General features: G+C 45.7%; 1 long non-coding RNA gene across 1 annotated transcript; it reads left to right on the plus strand.

Annotated features, from left to right (window-relative positions):
• Nucleotides 1-1186: 1186 nt before the first annotated feature.
• LOC106042690 (uncharacterized) lies at nt 1187-3348 on the plus strand. The gene is made up of 3 exons (XR_007157938.2): nt 1187-1322; nt 1446-1578; nt 2988-3348. It is a non-coding gene; the product is annotated as an uncharacterized lncRNA (long non-coding RNA).
• The last annotated feature ends 12726 nt before the right edge of the window (nt 3349-16074 follow it).

The following is a 16074-nucleotide window of genomic DNA, read 5'->3' on the forward strand; positions in this document are numbered from 1 at the left end:
ATACATCTACTGTACATTAAAATGTATTTCGGACTTAGCTTAAACATTTCTGAAATCTCAAGTTTATGTCTAGACTATTTTAATCAGCTAAATGTCATAATAAGCCATATGTTGGGCTTGATAGGTTACATATACCAGCCCCGCTCATAAAGTATCAAAAGGTGTTTTTAAAAAGGAGTCTGTGTTTGTTTTACCAGGAAAATGGTGCTTTTAGTCAGTCGTATCAAACCTACTGGCAAAGTGCATGGGCTCTGACGTAACTACTGGGAATGAGGGAGCCGGCGCGGCCGTGGCGCGGGGGAACAGAGATGGCTCAGTGCGTGCCACCGCTCTGCTGGCCAGGAGCCGCTTTCCACCACCCTCCAACAACGTTCCCTGGGCTGAAGCAGATGGCTGATGGCCGTGCAAGAGCGGAGGACACTGGCAGGTTCCTGAGCACCCTTCACATCAGGACTTCATGGTGCAGGAGAGGGCTTGCTGGGAGAGAGCAGCGCTGACACAGTCTCCGAGTTACACCAAGAGGGCTTTCGCCCAGAGAGCTCTGCCACCACCAAATTAAATTAAGTTAATTAAGCATAACAGTGCAAAATCAGTCATGCCTTTTCTGGTAGAAAATAGCAAAAATCAAAAGTCTCCCGAGCATTGTTAAGGCACAAGCCGAAACGCCCAGCCTGGGAAGCGCCCCGTGACCCAGGGACGCCTCGTGCCAGGAGGACGGTTCCCCACCTCGTCGGCTGAAAGGGATCCTCTGTTTGCTCCAAGCCACGGAGGGCCTATGGCACACAGACACGTAGCCTGGACTGCCTCCAGCAGCGAGCAGGGATATACATGCACATGAATTCATCACACTGTCGTACGAGATTATTTCCTTATGCAGAGCTGGCTCCCTTCTGGACGCAGAAATTCCCTCTGCTTCCAGCCACTGCCACCAGGAGGTCTTGCAGCCCCTACTCGGGCACCCTGGCCACCAGAAATACTTGGCAGCTGTGGCCTGCATCCTCCTCATCCCATTCCCTGGACAGTCTCAGCTCAGAGCACTTCTTACCTGAAAAACCACATGTGGCCCCAGAAGAAATACGTGCGCCTGGTCCAGTGTAGGAAGTCCCAGGAGTTTTACGGCCAGGCACTTACCCTTGGAAGCTCCCCAGAGACTCAAGGTACATATAGCAGAGCTTAAAGAGTGTTTTAATTATAGACTTTTCCTTAGGAAAAACAGTCCATTCAGCGCACAGGGATCCCCAGGGGCAACACTTGAACTGTGACTAAAAGTAGGGTATCCTTCTGGTCACCGTATCGTAACTCCGTGGGATGAGCGATTTGAGGTACCAGTCAGAGTAACCCACAAGCTGTACTTTAATCCCTCCCCACAGCCCCCACTTCTTTGGCTCCTGGGTAATTTCACCAGTCCCTTTCCAAACGCTTTTATTCTTCCTCCTTTTAACAAGCCTCAAGGGCAGAGGGTGAGAGAGAAGCTGTCGGGCTCACACTCTGCAAATAAAGCATACTGCCTCTGCAGAGTGCGAAATACAGTCCAGCGAGGTGAAACCATGAAGCAGCACAGCCTGCCCATGGTATCAGGTAAGAATACTGGCTTTTTTAAAAATATATTTTCCTGTCAGTGTCTCCACCACAAAACATAAATCCTTACGTGATCCCTTTTTTTTTTCAGGATCCCCCTGTTTGCCAGCAGTAAACATCTGAGAGCTGTTTTTATTTCCAAAGCAGTTTATTGCTGTGCAAATACCATAATTTTCAGTTTCTACAAACAAAGAGAGATCCTCATCCACCCAGTTCGTTACTATACTTGCTGGGCAGAGGGATGTAGTAAAAGTCATGATTCCCCTCTATTTCCAAACTGGAATTCCAGTTTTTAACTCTTTCCCTGCCTATGCAGGCTTACGGTTATTCTCCCTAAGCCTGACTAGTCTATTTGAACGCCAGTCTGAAAATCCATCCCGCGTTCCCCTTTTCATGTTTACCATCTGCAGACACCAGGGGAAGGAGCAGCTAGACGGTTACTGACCTACATCATCAACCCACAGAAATTGATATGTCTTCACTGAAGGTGCCACGCTAAAGACATGAATTATCTGCGTTTATGGCCCTAAGCCCAAAACAACAATTCGTCCATGTTCAGGAGCCAAAAATGGCAATTTCACTTTCTTGGTTCCCAATTTCACGTGCACAGATCCAAGACTCTCTATTGCTGCAGTGCAGGTTGGCCCAGCATCTGCCAGTCTGTCTGTATATGCCTGGCCTTGAGGAGCAAGCTCATAACCCCAACAAGCATCCTAATGGTGTGTACCACAGCAGAAAGGGGCAAATCCAGATGGATTTGGGTGGCTTTCCAAGTAATTATTGGTAAAGATGGATCGGCTCCTGTAATGCAAGCAAATAGCATAATTCCACAATTCCAGATTACTTTGATTCCTAGTCTGGGTGACCACGTACCAAGAAAGGAGAGCAGGAGGAATAAGTTGGGAAGAGGAAACTATCAAATGAATCAGTTTTCTCAAACACATGGTTCGTCTGGGCTGGGGACTTCTACTTTACTGTAGAAGCAAAAGGCGATGTCAGAACAAGGATAAGGAAAGGGGTAGGGATCAAAATGCCATAATTTCATCAATAAATAGGGGCCAAATTCTGTTGTTAGATCAGCGTATATACTTAGTGGTTCCACCGCAGTCACTATGATTATGGGTGAGTTTTCAGTCCCTTCTACCTGCTAATGCTCTTTCTTGCTTAAACAGTTCACCGTGGCACAGAGGTGAAGGTTGGTCCAGGAGGGATCAAACCCACTTAATTAAGGCTTCTCAAATGCTTAACATAACAGTCTGCCAAAGCTCCTTATATATTAATTATGGAAATGAAGTGCTTAAGAGACCTCTGGGGGTGAATCCTGGCTATATCCATAACAAGGACCTAGCAAGAGTTTCCAGGTCCCAGGTCCAGATGTGTATCTCAGCCACAACCTTTTCTTTCTGCAGAAAGGAAATCCGGGTGCGGAGGCTGGGAACAGCAGTACCCCATCTCACCTAGCTGAAGGGAAAATCAATGCTGTGAGGTACCTGCTCTACCTGCCCAAATGCAACTCTGTGGGGAAACCAGACACTTGTTTAGAGAAACCCAGATCCATTTAGCTATACATCCATCTTTCCTGTCACTTAGATGTACCACTTTGCTTCCAGATGAAGGGATATGAGCGCAGATGTTGCCTTGAAGATCAAACCTGGAGTGTGGTCTTGCACCTGAACAGACAAAGGACACTTCTCAGTTCAATCCTACAGCTACACTGAGACATTTTCTCCTTAAACATTTTAATGCACGTTCTTGACAGAAAATATTTTAATAAACAGATACATTTCTTTTATCATTGAAATGACCTACATGTTGTATTTGTTGGTTCGTTTGTTGTGGTTTTGTGCTTTTGGGTTGTTTTTCTTCAAATCAAATCCTTGTGCAAAGTATTCTCATTTTTAATTTATTTCTCATAACAAGCTTTTTTCTAAAAGTAGCTCTGCTTTCATTTTTTGAGGGTCTTTTGAGATTTCCTTTTTTAAACTTCCATCTAAGATGATATTTTTAACAAGCAGCAATTATAAAACACAATACCTGATAGCTTCCCAGACAGATGGATCACAAGAGAATGTAATTGGAGGTGGGTAGGAAATTACACTCCTACCATTCACAGATGCCTCTGTTCCTTAGACAGAGACATGTCTTCTGATCCTTGAGAGCTCTTTAATCTAACAAGCACACGGGGAAGAAAATATCCTGCTTATTTCAACGTTGAATGTTTTTGACTACGACTCTGTCAATCAGCACAACCCATTTCAATTAGGTTTTACATAGTGGATTTTGACAAATCACCGTCTGTTAGAACCAAGTTGCTATTGGAACACGTTGCTAAATGGTGTGATGCATTTTCCATTATTTATCCAGTCCTGACTCAAAGTCTCTATCTGTCTAAAATATGTGCTGCAGTTTCACCATAAATTGTTACGTTGGGAGCAGTTTTCATAGTACAAAATCTATGGCTTGTGCAATACTAGTCAAAACAGGAGTAAATATTGCAGGAAAAAAGCTTCAGCCCCCCCCCCCAGCTCTGAAGCAACTTGGGACCACAAACAGCAACCATTTTGTGGTAAGTTTTATGTTCCTAAATATCAAGAAAGGACACGAGGCTGCTGCATCGTTCAGGCATTTCTGGACATGCTGAAGCCATGGCTGACCTGGGGGTAATCTCTAGAGTTTCTGGACAATTTCTTGCTCCAGAAACAACCTGTTAAGCCACACGATGAAAGGCAAGGCTCACCCCCACACACACAGAAGAGCACTGGGGAGCCCCAGAGCCCCTGTCAGCGACAGGAGCCCCCACCCCGGCCTCCTCAGCCTGCGCCAGGAGAGCACCAGGCCCACAGACCAGGTGAGACCCAGCCCTTGGGGGACCCCCTGGGGGCCCTGCTGTGGGAGATGGGGCTTATTACAGGATACCAAGAAAGAGGATCCTGGGATTGAATGCAGTACTTATTATGGGATGCTTAGGGAAGGAATCAAAGGCTGGGAAAGGATTTGTGTGCCTGTGGAGAGCAGGCATTCAGTCTTGCTGGGGGACAGGGAGCCGCAGCAACCTCCCCTCTACGGGGCTACCGGTTTTGGCAACTTCTAGTGTAAGCTTTGTGGATATTTCCAGGCAAAGTTTGAAATTAAGCATCCATTAGTCTTAAATGGATTGTCAAATGTCAAACTGAAATAAAACATGAGCTGCAGTGACCATTAGCATAGGAAACAGGGGGAAAGTAAATAACAATACCAGATCCTCTCTGTAAAGCCACACCACCTCCGTTTCCAGCTCAGCCTTGAGCTCTTCTAGCAGCAACAAAGATAGCCGTGGTATGGAAAATGATGGAGGGAAAGCCAAAAAGCAGGGGAGGGGACATCCTGGGAGGTCTGACGGCTGTCAGCTCTGTCAGGGCAGAGGACAATTAGATCGATGTAAGGCATATTTGTAAAATACGTCCCGTCTGAGCAGACCAGCCTTACGAGGACCTGGCGCCCTCCCAAGCTGCTGACACTCGCTGACCCAGAACAGAGGCGATCAGGGAGCCCGACACGGGTCGGGTCGGATGGCAGCGCTCCTCCCGACGGCCCTCGTCACCAGCACCAAGCCCGTCCAAGAAGCAGCGTTTATAAAAACACCACTCACAAAATTAGAAGAAAAGGGGGAGGAGGAGGAGGAGGATTGACAACGTCAGTATAACAACAGGCAGCACTGCCAGCGCCGATCAGGAGCATTCTGCGTTTGTCACGTTGGTTGGCTTGTTTGTCTTCATAATAATACCCTGTGGGTTTCTCCTTGTTCACCTTTTGGATCTTGTGCCTTGAAGTTTTTCTTTCAGGCTTTTCTTCAACAAACACTAAGTGATGCTTAGTAAATTACTTTCTTTAATACAAATTGAAACCTGAGATTTTTCTGTGCTCGCAGGAAATGACACTTAAAGAAAATAATCGGCACCAAGAGCCACGAAAAAATCATTGCACCACTGCTTTTCCACGCTGATAAGGTCACTACAGAAGAGTTCACATTTCTATGGGGCAGGTACATATGTTCCTCCTCCTCATCTTCTCCTTTGGCCAAAGAATATCCTAATTTCTCATCTATGAGGGCAGATCTAGTTTTCCTTAGCTATGAGACAGGGTGTGAAGAGAGCAAAGAGGCCGAGTGTCTGCAGCAGCTCGGCTGCAAGTGGTGTACTTGGCATGGCAGAAGGTATTGCTGCTCCTCGAGTAGACTTGCTGTTGCTATAACCAGGAATGGGCTGTGAAGTGCCTAAGGCAAAATAGCAGGATCCCTCTATTTTAAGGAATGCGTGTGTACACTGAGTATATAAACCAGATATGACATCCAAAGCGGCAGACAAAATTAAAAGAAAATGAAAAGAATGCTATTTATGACTGAAAAAATCACTTTAAGATTAGGAACAAGCAAAAGAGAGACAGAGAACTCTATAATCCTGTTGCCTTGTCTCTTCCAGTGTTTTGCAACAGCAACAAAAACAGCCACGACAACAGTGTTTAAAATGCAGCACATGCCCCAAATGTTTTTACAGTGGCTGTTCACAGGCAGGGTTAAGCTTTACTGCAGAGTAGCCAGATTTATCACTTCAGCCCGTTACCCACAAAACAAGCTGTATTTACCCAGAAGATCAAGCACTGCAGCCTATCAGTCACTTCTGAAAAAAACTGGCCTGAGCAAACAGGTTGAAAGCCCAGCTGCTAAACGTCACCTGCTCGCTAATTACCCTTTTCACACACAGTAATTGATTTGCCTTGTCATTATCATATCATTACCCGCCTTCCCTGGGCTCCTTGCACCCCCTGTTTCTCCGGGGACAGCCCCAGATGGAGGTGGAGGAGCAAGAAGCTGCGGCTGCTTGAGACCACCAGGGCTCAGCCTGAAACCATCCCGAGGGGTGGGTGACTCCTCACTGAGATAAGTATTAGCACAGCATGGGCTGGTGACCACCAAGAAGCGCCCACCGAGCCTCAATCATTTGACACAACAGAAATAGGTGTCCCCAAGAAGGACCCCAGCTGATTAGCACATGAGGCAGCAGCACACGGCTCTCTTCCTCAGGACAAAGTCCCACAGAGGTGCTTGCCAGCCTCCTGTGGGATTTTCAACTCGCCTAGGACTTCGTGCTTGTTGTGAAGCAGCGAGCTCAGTAAACCAAAACCACCCTGAGCTGGCCTTAAAGCTCCCCTGCAACTTTATTTCTATGTTCAGATGGGCTGAGAAGAGAGCATCCATCTTCCAATTTCCCATCTTCAGCCATTTTGAATCTGACCCTTATTATATTTTTAAAAGTTTAAAAAAAAAAAAATCCTCCATTTAAAATACAGAGATTATTACAGATACTGGGAAGTCTCTAACATTTGACCTGAAATGCACACATTACATTAAACTCTTGGATGCAATGCCTGAACTAATGTAGATCATTGCAAAGAAATAACTGCTAAATTTAAGCCTCTACGAAGAAACTATTGAGTGAAGCTGGATAGTTGCAAAACAAGGCATGTAAGACTAGATAGGAACACAGATTCTACTTCAGTCATTTATCGGTATCAAAGTACTCGAGACAGGCGATTATTTCAGTGAATATATGTAACAGCACATAAATCCTTCATCTGTAATGCCTCCAGTGCAGCCCATGTGAGCTAATGAGAGTCATCCAGCCAGCACTGCTCCGTGGGGCCCATGGGCAACAGGCAATCCATAAGATACCAGAAGGTGGTCTGTGAACTGATTGCAGAAAAATAATTAAGAAACTAAACCAAAACACACACACACCATCCCACGCAGTTGGCAGGCACTTGTGTCAGTGCCTGCCCACAGGCACAGCTCGTTCTCTGGCTGCTTGTGCTCAGATCAAAAAGGCTTGTTGGTCCTTTGATTTTGAAAGATTGAGAAACACTCATTTAGCTTCTGTGAGAGAGGGCAGAGCTGTCACTTCAGCTCCCAAAGTCTGCATCTTCTCCCACTGCACGCCACTTCCTCCCCACTGTCCATCCCTCACGCAGAAGCTACCAGCAGGGATCTCCCTGGCTGGCAGCAGAAAAAAGGTTCAGGCTGGAAAATCTGCATCTTGAGTCAAACTCCCTTAAAAAACTCTTCCCCACCCTGCTCCCAAATCCTTTAGTGGGCAGCGTCAGTAGGGTTCAGGACCAGACTCCGCTGAGCAGCCCGATGGGCAGTGTTACTGCTCCAGAAGTGATGCTGCTGCGTTCACCTCCCGCAGGATCAGCCCAATCCCTGTCCTCTGCCTGGCGAGGAATGCCCTGGCTTCCCTGGGAAAACAGAGTTAATAGCTGGGAGACTGCAGCCAGGGGCACCAGGCTTGTCCAGTAGTTAACTACGAGGTGAAAGGATCCCATTATGTATAAATTTGGCACGCTGACATCACCAAATGAAAACAAATATGCAGAAATTATAACATGTATTTTTAAATATTACAAACCCCAAGGGTTTTCCAGGGAACAATTACCGTGACCTACTGCAAGTTATTGGGCACGCATGTTTAGCTGATTGATAGATTTTATTAGTAAAGTAGAGTTTTCTGTTTCAAGATCTGTTCCAGTCTGCAGTTAGGGATGTGAGAATGTTGTTTCCTCCTGATAAAGAAGCCATCTCAGATATAAGAATGCAGGTCAGGGTAGTTGTTTTTAAAACAACCCTTTATTTGAAGAGATGTGCTTTTTTCCCCGATGCTTATGTGCAGAACTAGGACCAGCAAGCTCCCTGTTTCTCCTTGTTTGGGGATAACACCAAAAATTGCCTGAAAGTTTTTCCTAAGAGCCAAGAAAGTCAGCCAGTAATCATGTGGGGCTGTGTGGCCAAAGGTACATAAACTGACTTCACATGGGACCCACAGTAGATCAGGTTGCATTGGGCGGAATGAAATAAAAAAAATCCCAGAAGTCTAGTTTCTTTGGAAACATACCAAAACTGTCTCGCTATACCAACCTGGCACATCATATGTAAGAAAGTGACTATTTCCTAGTACAGTATATGGGGTGTTTTATAGAAGTCAAAAAATCAGAATGGCCTTAGTTTGACATCGTAAACACAATATACCGTAATGTCATTGAGAGACTACTTGTTAACCTACTTGTCCCGAGATTAAATGCTGAAATGGAGCATACAGACCTACCTACAGTTTCCCTCTGAGCATAGACACGCCAGAAAAATCTCATTGCCATACAGCTTGGAAATAATTACAATAGCTATGTAACAGTAGAAACCACTTCTGTTTAATTCACCAATATTATTTACGTCTGCCCAGAGACTTTGCAGCGCTGGAAAGCAGCTCTATGAGAATGGCACCTTCCTATCCAGCAGATCTTCCCCCGATCTGCATCTCCTGCTTGCTCTGAGAGTCCTCCCCTCCCTGCAGAGCTGTACCCCCAGCTGGGGGGTGCTCCCCCAAGGGCCCTGGGTCAGGGCCCCACCACGACGGGTGTAGGGCAACCAGGGCTGCAACGGGGCTGCTCGGCAGCTTGGATAGCATCAGGTGTGCAAAGCCCAGATCAGTATTTTTATTTGTCTTTCTCAAGACCAGGCCTGCAACGACAAGTCCGTAGGGGAAAGGGTTGCAGAGGATTAACAGGTGTCTCTTCCACGCAGCTGATATCGTTTTAGCTTTTGGTGAGAAGGAACTGAAACAATCTGCTGTGCGTGAGGTGCAGTTGTGGGCTTGGTGATGGGGCAGGAGGGGGAGAGCTGTCACTGAAGCCCACGAGCCAAGTCAAACTGCAACTGTTACTACATTCTTCATCTATTAATATGTTTATTAACATAAATCTAATCTGATGCAAGATTAGATTATCTTTTCTGACAAGCTGCATCACATATTAGAGCTAGAGCATCATTCTTACTAAATTAGATGTATCGCCTCCAAAGTAATTTATAGATCACCCACAGCCTGGGGGCAGGGATTACTACACTTTCAAGAATAAGAAACAGTGATAATTAAAAGGTGTTGCAGACAAAAAAAAACTAATATGATTTTATGCAAATCAAGGTTGTTGCATTTTTTTAAGTGAACTGGTATTTGTTAAGTTTATTTTCTCATAGATTATCTTGTAAACTTCCCTCACCCTCCCCCCCCCCAAAAAAAAAAAAATTAAATTAAATAAAACGTGATAGTTTCACCACCTCGTGCAAAATGCCTAGCCTTTCACAGCTCTAAAATATAAGACAAAGCAATGGCAGCTACATTTGATGACAGCAGCTCCAGCACTAAGAAAGCCAGGCAACCAGCTGACTCCCTAAGAAGCACAGGACGTGGACCCAGAAATTTCTGCCCACAGCTCCTTTAAGCCTTGCTTTCTAAATAACTTTCTGTGGCTGCATCCAAGCGATGGCAAATCCATCATGCCCGCAGGAGAGCTGCTCCCGCAGTCAGTGGCTAATAGATGAAGTGGCCTTACTTGCAGAAGCGATTCAGGCAACGAGGAGTCTCAACTCTGCTTACAACATTTGCTCCTAAAGTCTGAAGGTATTTCCAAAAATGTGTCAGACATGAAGATTTAATTTTTCTCTCTATTTTTTTTACCTTGTATGGCTATTAACATGTAGCAATTAACTCGGCCGCGTTCTCGTTGCTGCTGACTATCCACAGTGAGTGTGACCGGGTCCAGCAGCTTGCTCTCGCTGCTGCATTCCTCAGCTGGACCAGATGTCAGCCCCTTCGTTTCGGAAGGGCTGAAAGCTGATTCCAGGAGAGAGAAAGTCCCCAGCCCTTTTTAACCTCTCCACGCCTGTCTTGCTTCTTTTTTGTTGCTTTCTTTTTCCTTCTCTTTTCATGAAAGGACAGCGCTGATGAGCCTAACCCAGTACAAGGGTATCCAAGTTATCTGCTTGCCATTAGGTATCCAGTGAGCAGCACTGAATTATTTATTCCAGCTTTCTAGGCAGGTGTGTGGCAAATTTCCATAGAGCTTTAATGGGAATCAGATTGCCAGCTTCAAACCCAAATTCTTCATCTGCACCACAGCATGACTGTGAAGTGTTGCTGAGCAAGGGCGGGGTGAGCAGCTATGTAGAAACAGACCGCGCGGTCACAGCTGGAAGAAGTATGTGGGTCTCACTTAATAAAACTTGATAGAAAATATTTGTAGCTATTCAAAAACATCGAGAAAGCCGGCAACGTGATACACTCCATGTAAGCAACATGAAGCTCTCATCAGGATGGGTGCATGCTGCACTTTGAAGGCTGATTATCAGTGGAGACTTGGTTTTCAGGGCAGGTATCGGCGCACACGCACAGCACCTGCTGGTGGCACACAGCTGAGGGTGGCAATGCTCAGTGAGGACACTCCTTGCATGCAGGGCCACTCATTCCCAAGTAGAAATTCAGAGTAGCACACATGGATGAAGAGATGGACTTGTCTGTACGTAACAGTGGAGCTCAGGGCACAAACATCTCATCCAAAAGTAGGTGCTGACACTGGTCCCCCAACCACCACACACTTCTCTGCGCTGCCCAGATGATCGTGTCCAGCACAGGCAGCAGGAGCCAGTTGAGATGAATGTCACCGTGGGCCAGCGATCCACCAGAGCCCTTTGCAGGTGAGGAACTTCCAGGAAGCTTGTGTAGCCCCATCAAAGGGCTCTCTGCAGTCACCAACCAGCAAGCCGGGTGGCACGGCAGCCACAACCTCAGTGGCACCAGCTTTGCAGGATCTGGTCCAGGATCAGGTGGCGGCTCCTGGCAGTGCTTCCCCACCAGGTCAGTTCCTAACAGTGGGACAGGTAGGATCAATGTTTAGCAAAGCTTCACAAGAAGCTATGGGATACACTCTCCATGGAGCACAGTACACACCTAAAAGCCTGGAAAAAAAATTAATTGCACAGAGAAACAATAGAATGCCTATATTTATTCCCTGCCAATGTGAAACATGACTCAAAGCCAAATATTAAAAAAAAAAAAAAAAAGCCTGATTTTTACCACCACTACAACTTTGTGCTGATTTGGTCAAAAATAAAAAGCCCTTGCAAACGACATAAAAACTGCACAGCTCTGGAGCAACAAACCGGATGAGTGCGGAAGAACAGAAAGTTGGTACAAACCACAGTGTCTGAATTTGTTTCTTTTAATAGATAAATGTCTGTGATTATCGCAAAAGGGGTAGAGCCAGCAGTTTCACTGAAGGGTCCTCAGCTGAAGGGCCCTCACTCTCTCCCTAGGCTTGCACAAATTGAATGACTGCAAGGACGGCTCCTCTGCTCGCCATGCCAGCAGGGCACCGAGGGATGGCTGAGAAATGATGGTCTCAATTAGGGACGGGAAGAGGGAGCGCTGTGCCTGGATGCTGCCTGTGTTTGTGATGCTGGAGCTTGAGCAAGTGCCAGCGGTAGGCATACCTTTACCAGAGCAAGGCAGAAAAATACATTTGGTACACCCGAAATCTCAAGGCTGTCTCAAATAACCAAGCCTGGAAAACAATTAAAAACACATCTAAGGTCACTGCGATGGGTTCAGCTGCCCAGGGTACCATGCACCCGCAGGTGAAACAGGTACTTGCAGGCAACCTGAATCTTAATTATCCACTTAAGTGATCAAGAAACAAAATGGAAGTGGAAGGAACAGGGGGAAGAAGTTCCAGTTTGGTTATAATTTCAGTGCACAACACGGAGCTCAATAGCTGCTGCCATCTCATCTGGATCCATCTCCAAATGAGGTGTTTCAAACTGTGCTAAATACCTTTGTGAATTAACTCCACGAGTTACATATTGAAAATCGAATGTGAAAGTGAAGTGGAAACTGTGCAATGCTATTAAAGTTTATCAAGAGACTTGGACGTGCAAACAGAAGAGGCAGTCACCGGACAGCAGAGGATGGTGCAGGGGGATGCAATGATAAATGGGGCCTTGGTGGAGGGGTTGGGCTCTGGTTTGCAGACCTGACTTGCAGGGACACACATTGATTCTCCAGAAGAAGGTGTCTGTGAACAAATTCACTACAACCTGGGGAAAAGTTTCCTATTCCACCAATTTTATCTCCATTTAGCATTACCTCTGCTCAGATCTCTACTCTCTTCCCAGCTCACAAACACTGGCCAACTGCTTGCAGCAGACTGCTCATCACTGCCTCCAGTCTGCTCACATTTGTGATTTTCTACCCAATTTCAGCTTCCTTCATGCAGCACTCTTCCCCGCACAATAATAAGAAAGTCCACACTTGCATCTACCTTTCATGTCTTTCTCGTATACGGGCATTTCTTGAAGCCAGCAATAATTTGCCAGGGCGGGAATTAAGCTCTGCACCTCTCATCCTCCCATTTCCTCTCACCTACTTGAGGGTTTCTTAAACAACCCACCCTTTGCTTATCCTTTTAGCTAGCATCTTCCCACCCGTGTGTTTGAAACAGCCTGCCTGCAGGCTGGCTTCTTCACCCCCCCCTCTGCTGCCCCAGACACACTGCTCTGGCCGAAGCACAGGCACTCGCTTCCCCGTCCTCCCTGCAGCCTCAGCACTCGCTGCTGAGAGCACGACAGTCATGAAAATCCAACTGCCTAAAGCAGATTTTTTATTTTTCCTTTAACACTTCCATGTCAGAAAAGACCAATACTCTCAAATGACCATTAACCTTGATACATCCCCCCCACCCCTACTTACAGTGTTCAGACTTCACTTAATTTCTTTGGCAAGCCAGGCTTTTTGAGCCAAATTGTAACGGGCACAAAGCTTACTAACACCTGTACAAAGTCTTGGCTTGGGGATGGGAAATCTTCCTGTGAACACTCTGAACAAAATCAACTCTGCTGAAAAAAAAATAAAAGTTCAAAAGTTGTTAGAACAAAACACCTCTTCTTTTTTTTTTAATCCTTTATTTGTGATAATTTAAAAAGACCCTGCTGTTCTTGTATATAACACCAATGGGATTCAGGGCAGAGAAGACCACAAGAAGATGACCAAGGGGTCCATCTTCACGAGTCTTAAGCCTAGTTTTGACACTCGAGAAACGTCTTCCCTTTTCAGTTCTGCCAGCCCCAGCCCTCTCCTGGCTTTCCCACCCTCACTCTCCCCCTGCTGTTACTGCAGAGCCTTTTCCCACTCCGCTATGTGCCACGGCAGCTCACTCCTTGGTGCACCCCTGCGCCTTCTCCAGCTCCAGCCCAGCTACTGCTGCACCCAGCGCCACCGCCCGTGGGGAAGCACCGAGTACAGCTACGTCCCCAAGAGCAGTGGTAAATACTGCTGAGAAACAGCATAGCCTGGCAGCAACCTCCAGCACTCATAATCTCTCTGCATCATGCTCCCAATAACTCTCTGGAGATGGGTCCTGGCTGTTTTGACGTGCTGCACAATAGAGGTGGAGAAAAGTATGAGCGGTCATCTCAGGGCACAGCACAAAAGAGGCAGTTATAGTCTTGAGACGCGGAGGCTTTATTTAAAGGGACAAATAAAGTCATGAATTAAGGTATCCTGGTGGCAAAGGGGCTATTACACGTGAAATAAACAACTTTAATGAGGTTGTAACCCTAGATTTACGGTCTCATCTCCATACACAGGATTTCAGGTGCAGAACTCCATTAGCACTAATGGGATGTGCACAATTAAAGCCCCCCACAACAAGATGAGAATGCTGCTATTAAAATCAGCGATGAGCAAGCTCCAGAGAGGTTCTCCCATTTAGCTCGGCAGAGCGCTCCAGAACGGAGAGGCTTGTTTGTAGCGGGTCTGACTGCTTTGCACGGTGGTCATTTCTGGGCTGTGAATTTTCTGCGTGACGGACACAAGCGTGTGGACACCCTGTCTGATTTGGATCAGTTGTTACCCCTGTCCCTCCCCATTTGCCGGGACGTCGGCTCTCCTCTGCTGGGACTGTGCTCCAGCTCTCCACGGTTAGCAAAACTCTTGAACTCAGTCTCTAGGCATAGATGGGGACAAACAAATGTCTAGTAGGTACAAAATACAAAACAATGCATCTCAGTATTTTAAATCCATAAATGTCTCCCCTCCACTTAGGGGTACCGCATATATTACTATGCCAGGGTGGCATTATGCTGGCTGAGACCCTGGGATGCAACTTGCTTACCCTCTATTTCACCAGGCAACGATCACCAGTTGAAAAGGGCAGCAGCTTACATTATCATGTTTTTTAGCAAGCAGTGCAGACAATATCCCTGAAATGGCTTTCTTGCCAGGGAATGGTAAAAGCTGTTTAAATCTGAATAACACTACGGCATATATGAGAGTGATGGAATAAGGTGCAGAGGCCGCAAGCAGAACTACAATGATAAAACATTAAATACTAATATGACTTTAGATATGATATTATGCTCTCCCGAGAGTTGTAATTTTTCAGATATATGAAGCATTCAGAAAAATGGAATTGAACCCTTCATCACACAGGTTTTTTTTCCTACAATATTAAAAATGTAATTTTACCACAAGCCATGGGGACTCCTGTGTTCTTAATATACTTAAAGATTTTTACAAGCTAATGTTAATACCAACTGAAGTGCCATATACATCCTCATTCTCACTTAGAATTAGTTTGAAAGTTGTTCACTTTAATTTTGCCCTGTAATGTTCGTATTCTTATATTGTTCACACTCACAAATTTCAGCAGTGCGAAATTCTGACATCATTCCTGAAAAGTCGGCGTTCACACAGAATCCAGCAGAGTTTTACCATCAGCTTTAGTGGCAGTAGGCTTAAGCCCAGAAGTCTTAAATCTGATAGACATTAAAGATGGAGAAAATTTACTGGTTAATCTAATTTAGCCAGCACAAGAACATTCTCTACAAGGCCAAGGTTATTAATGGCAGCACAAGTAGCCGCATTTATGCGGAGGCTACTTAACATTTTCCATTGTAATACTCTGCTTCAGGATAACTTTGAACAATTCAGGCTAAGCATTCCTGATGTTAGCTGTCTGACTAATGGGATCTTTTTTGGGAAGCTTTTGCTCAAGGGATTCAGCTATTTCCAAGACTGAGGTTACAGAAAAAAAAAAAAAAAAAAGAAAAAAAATGGAGAAAACAAACTCCAGTTTCACATGAAAAGCTCTGGTGCTTCCATGAAGTGCAACAAGAGTTTGGGCAATCACGCTGCTGAAAATTCAAGCAATGACTGAGGTGTAAGGCTGAAAAAGCACAGGGCATGGCTGAAAATAAAGTGATGTGCTAATTGGAGAAAGAAGAGACATAAGAAATTAAAAGCAGGTGCTAGGAAGAGATTAGGCAGCATGACCTTGCATGGCTGGTAGGGTTGCAAGGCTAGGGGTGTCCACACCTACACGTGTTGGCCTCAGCACCACTTTGCTGCTCAGCAAGTAGCAAAGAAACCTTTAACACCTCCTTGCTGGCAGGTCCATACAGCATTGTGCTGCTGCTTTAGGTTCTTTAGCTCTAAGAGAGGATAACTGCGTGCCCAGCAGCCTCAAAACAGAGCCAGCATGGCAGGCTACGTGGCTTTGTACAACAAAACGTGCTTTGCTAAACTTGGGAAATTTGAGCCCTCAAGAGATGGGAAAAATTTGAGTTGTCGGTACAATCTTCAT

The sequence above is a fragment of the Anser cygnoides genome, chromosome 2, assembly GCF_040182565.1.
Source record: "Anser cygnoides isolate HZ-2024a breed goose chromosome 2, Taihu_goose_T2T_genome, whole genome shotgun sequence".
Lineage (NCBI taxonomy): Eukaryota > Metazoa > Chordata > Aves > Anseriformes > Anatidae > Anser > Anser cygnoides.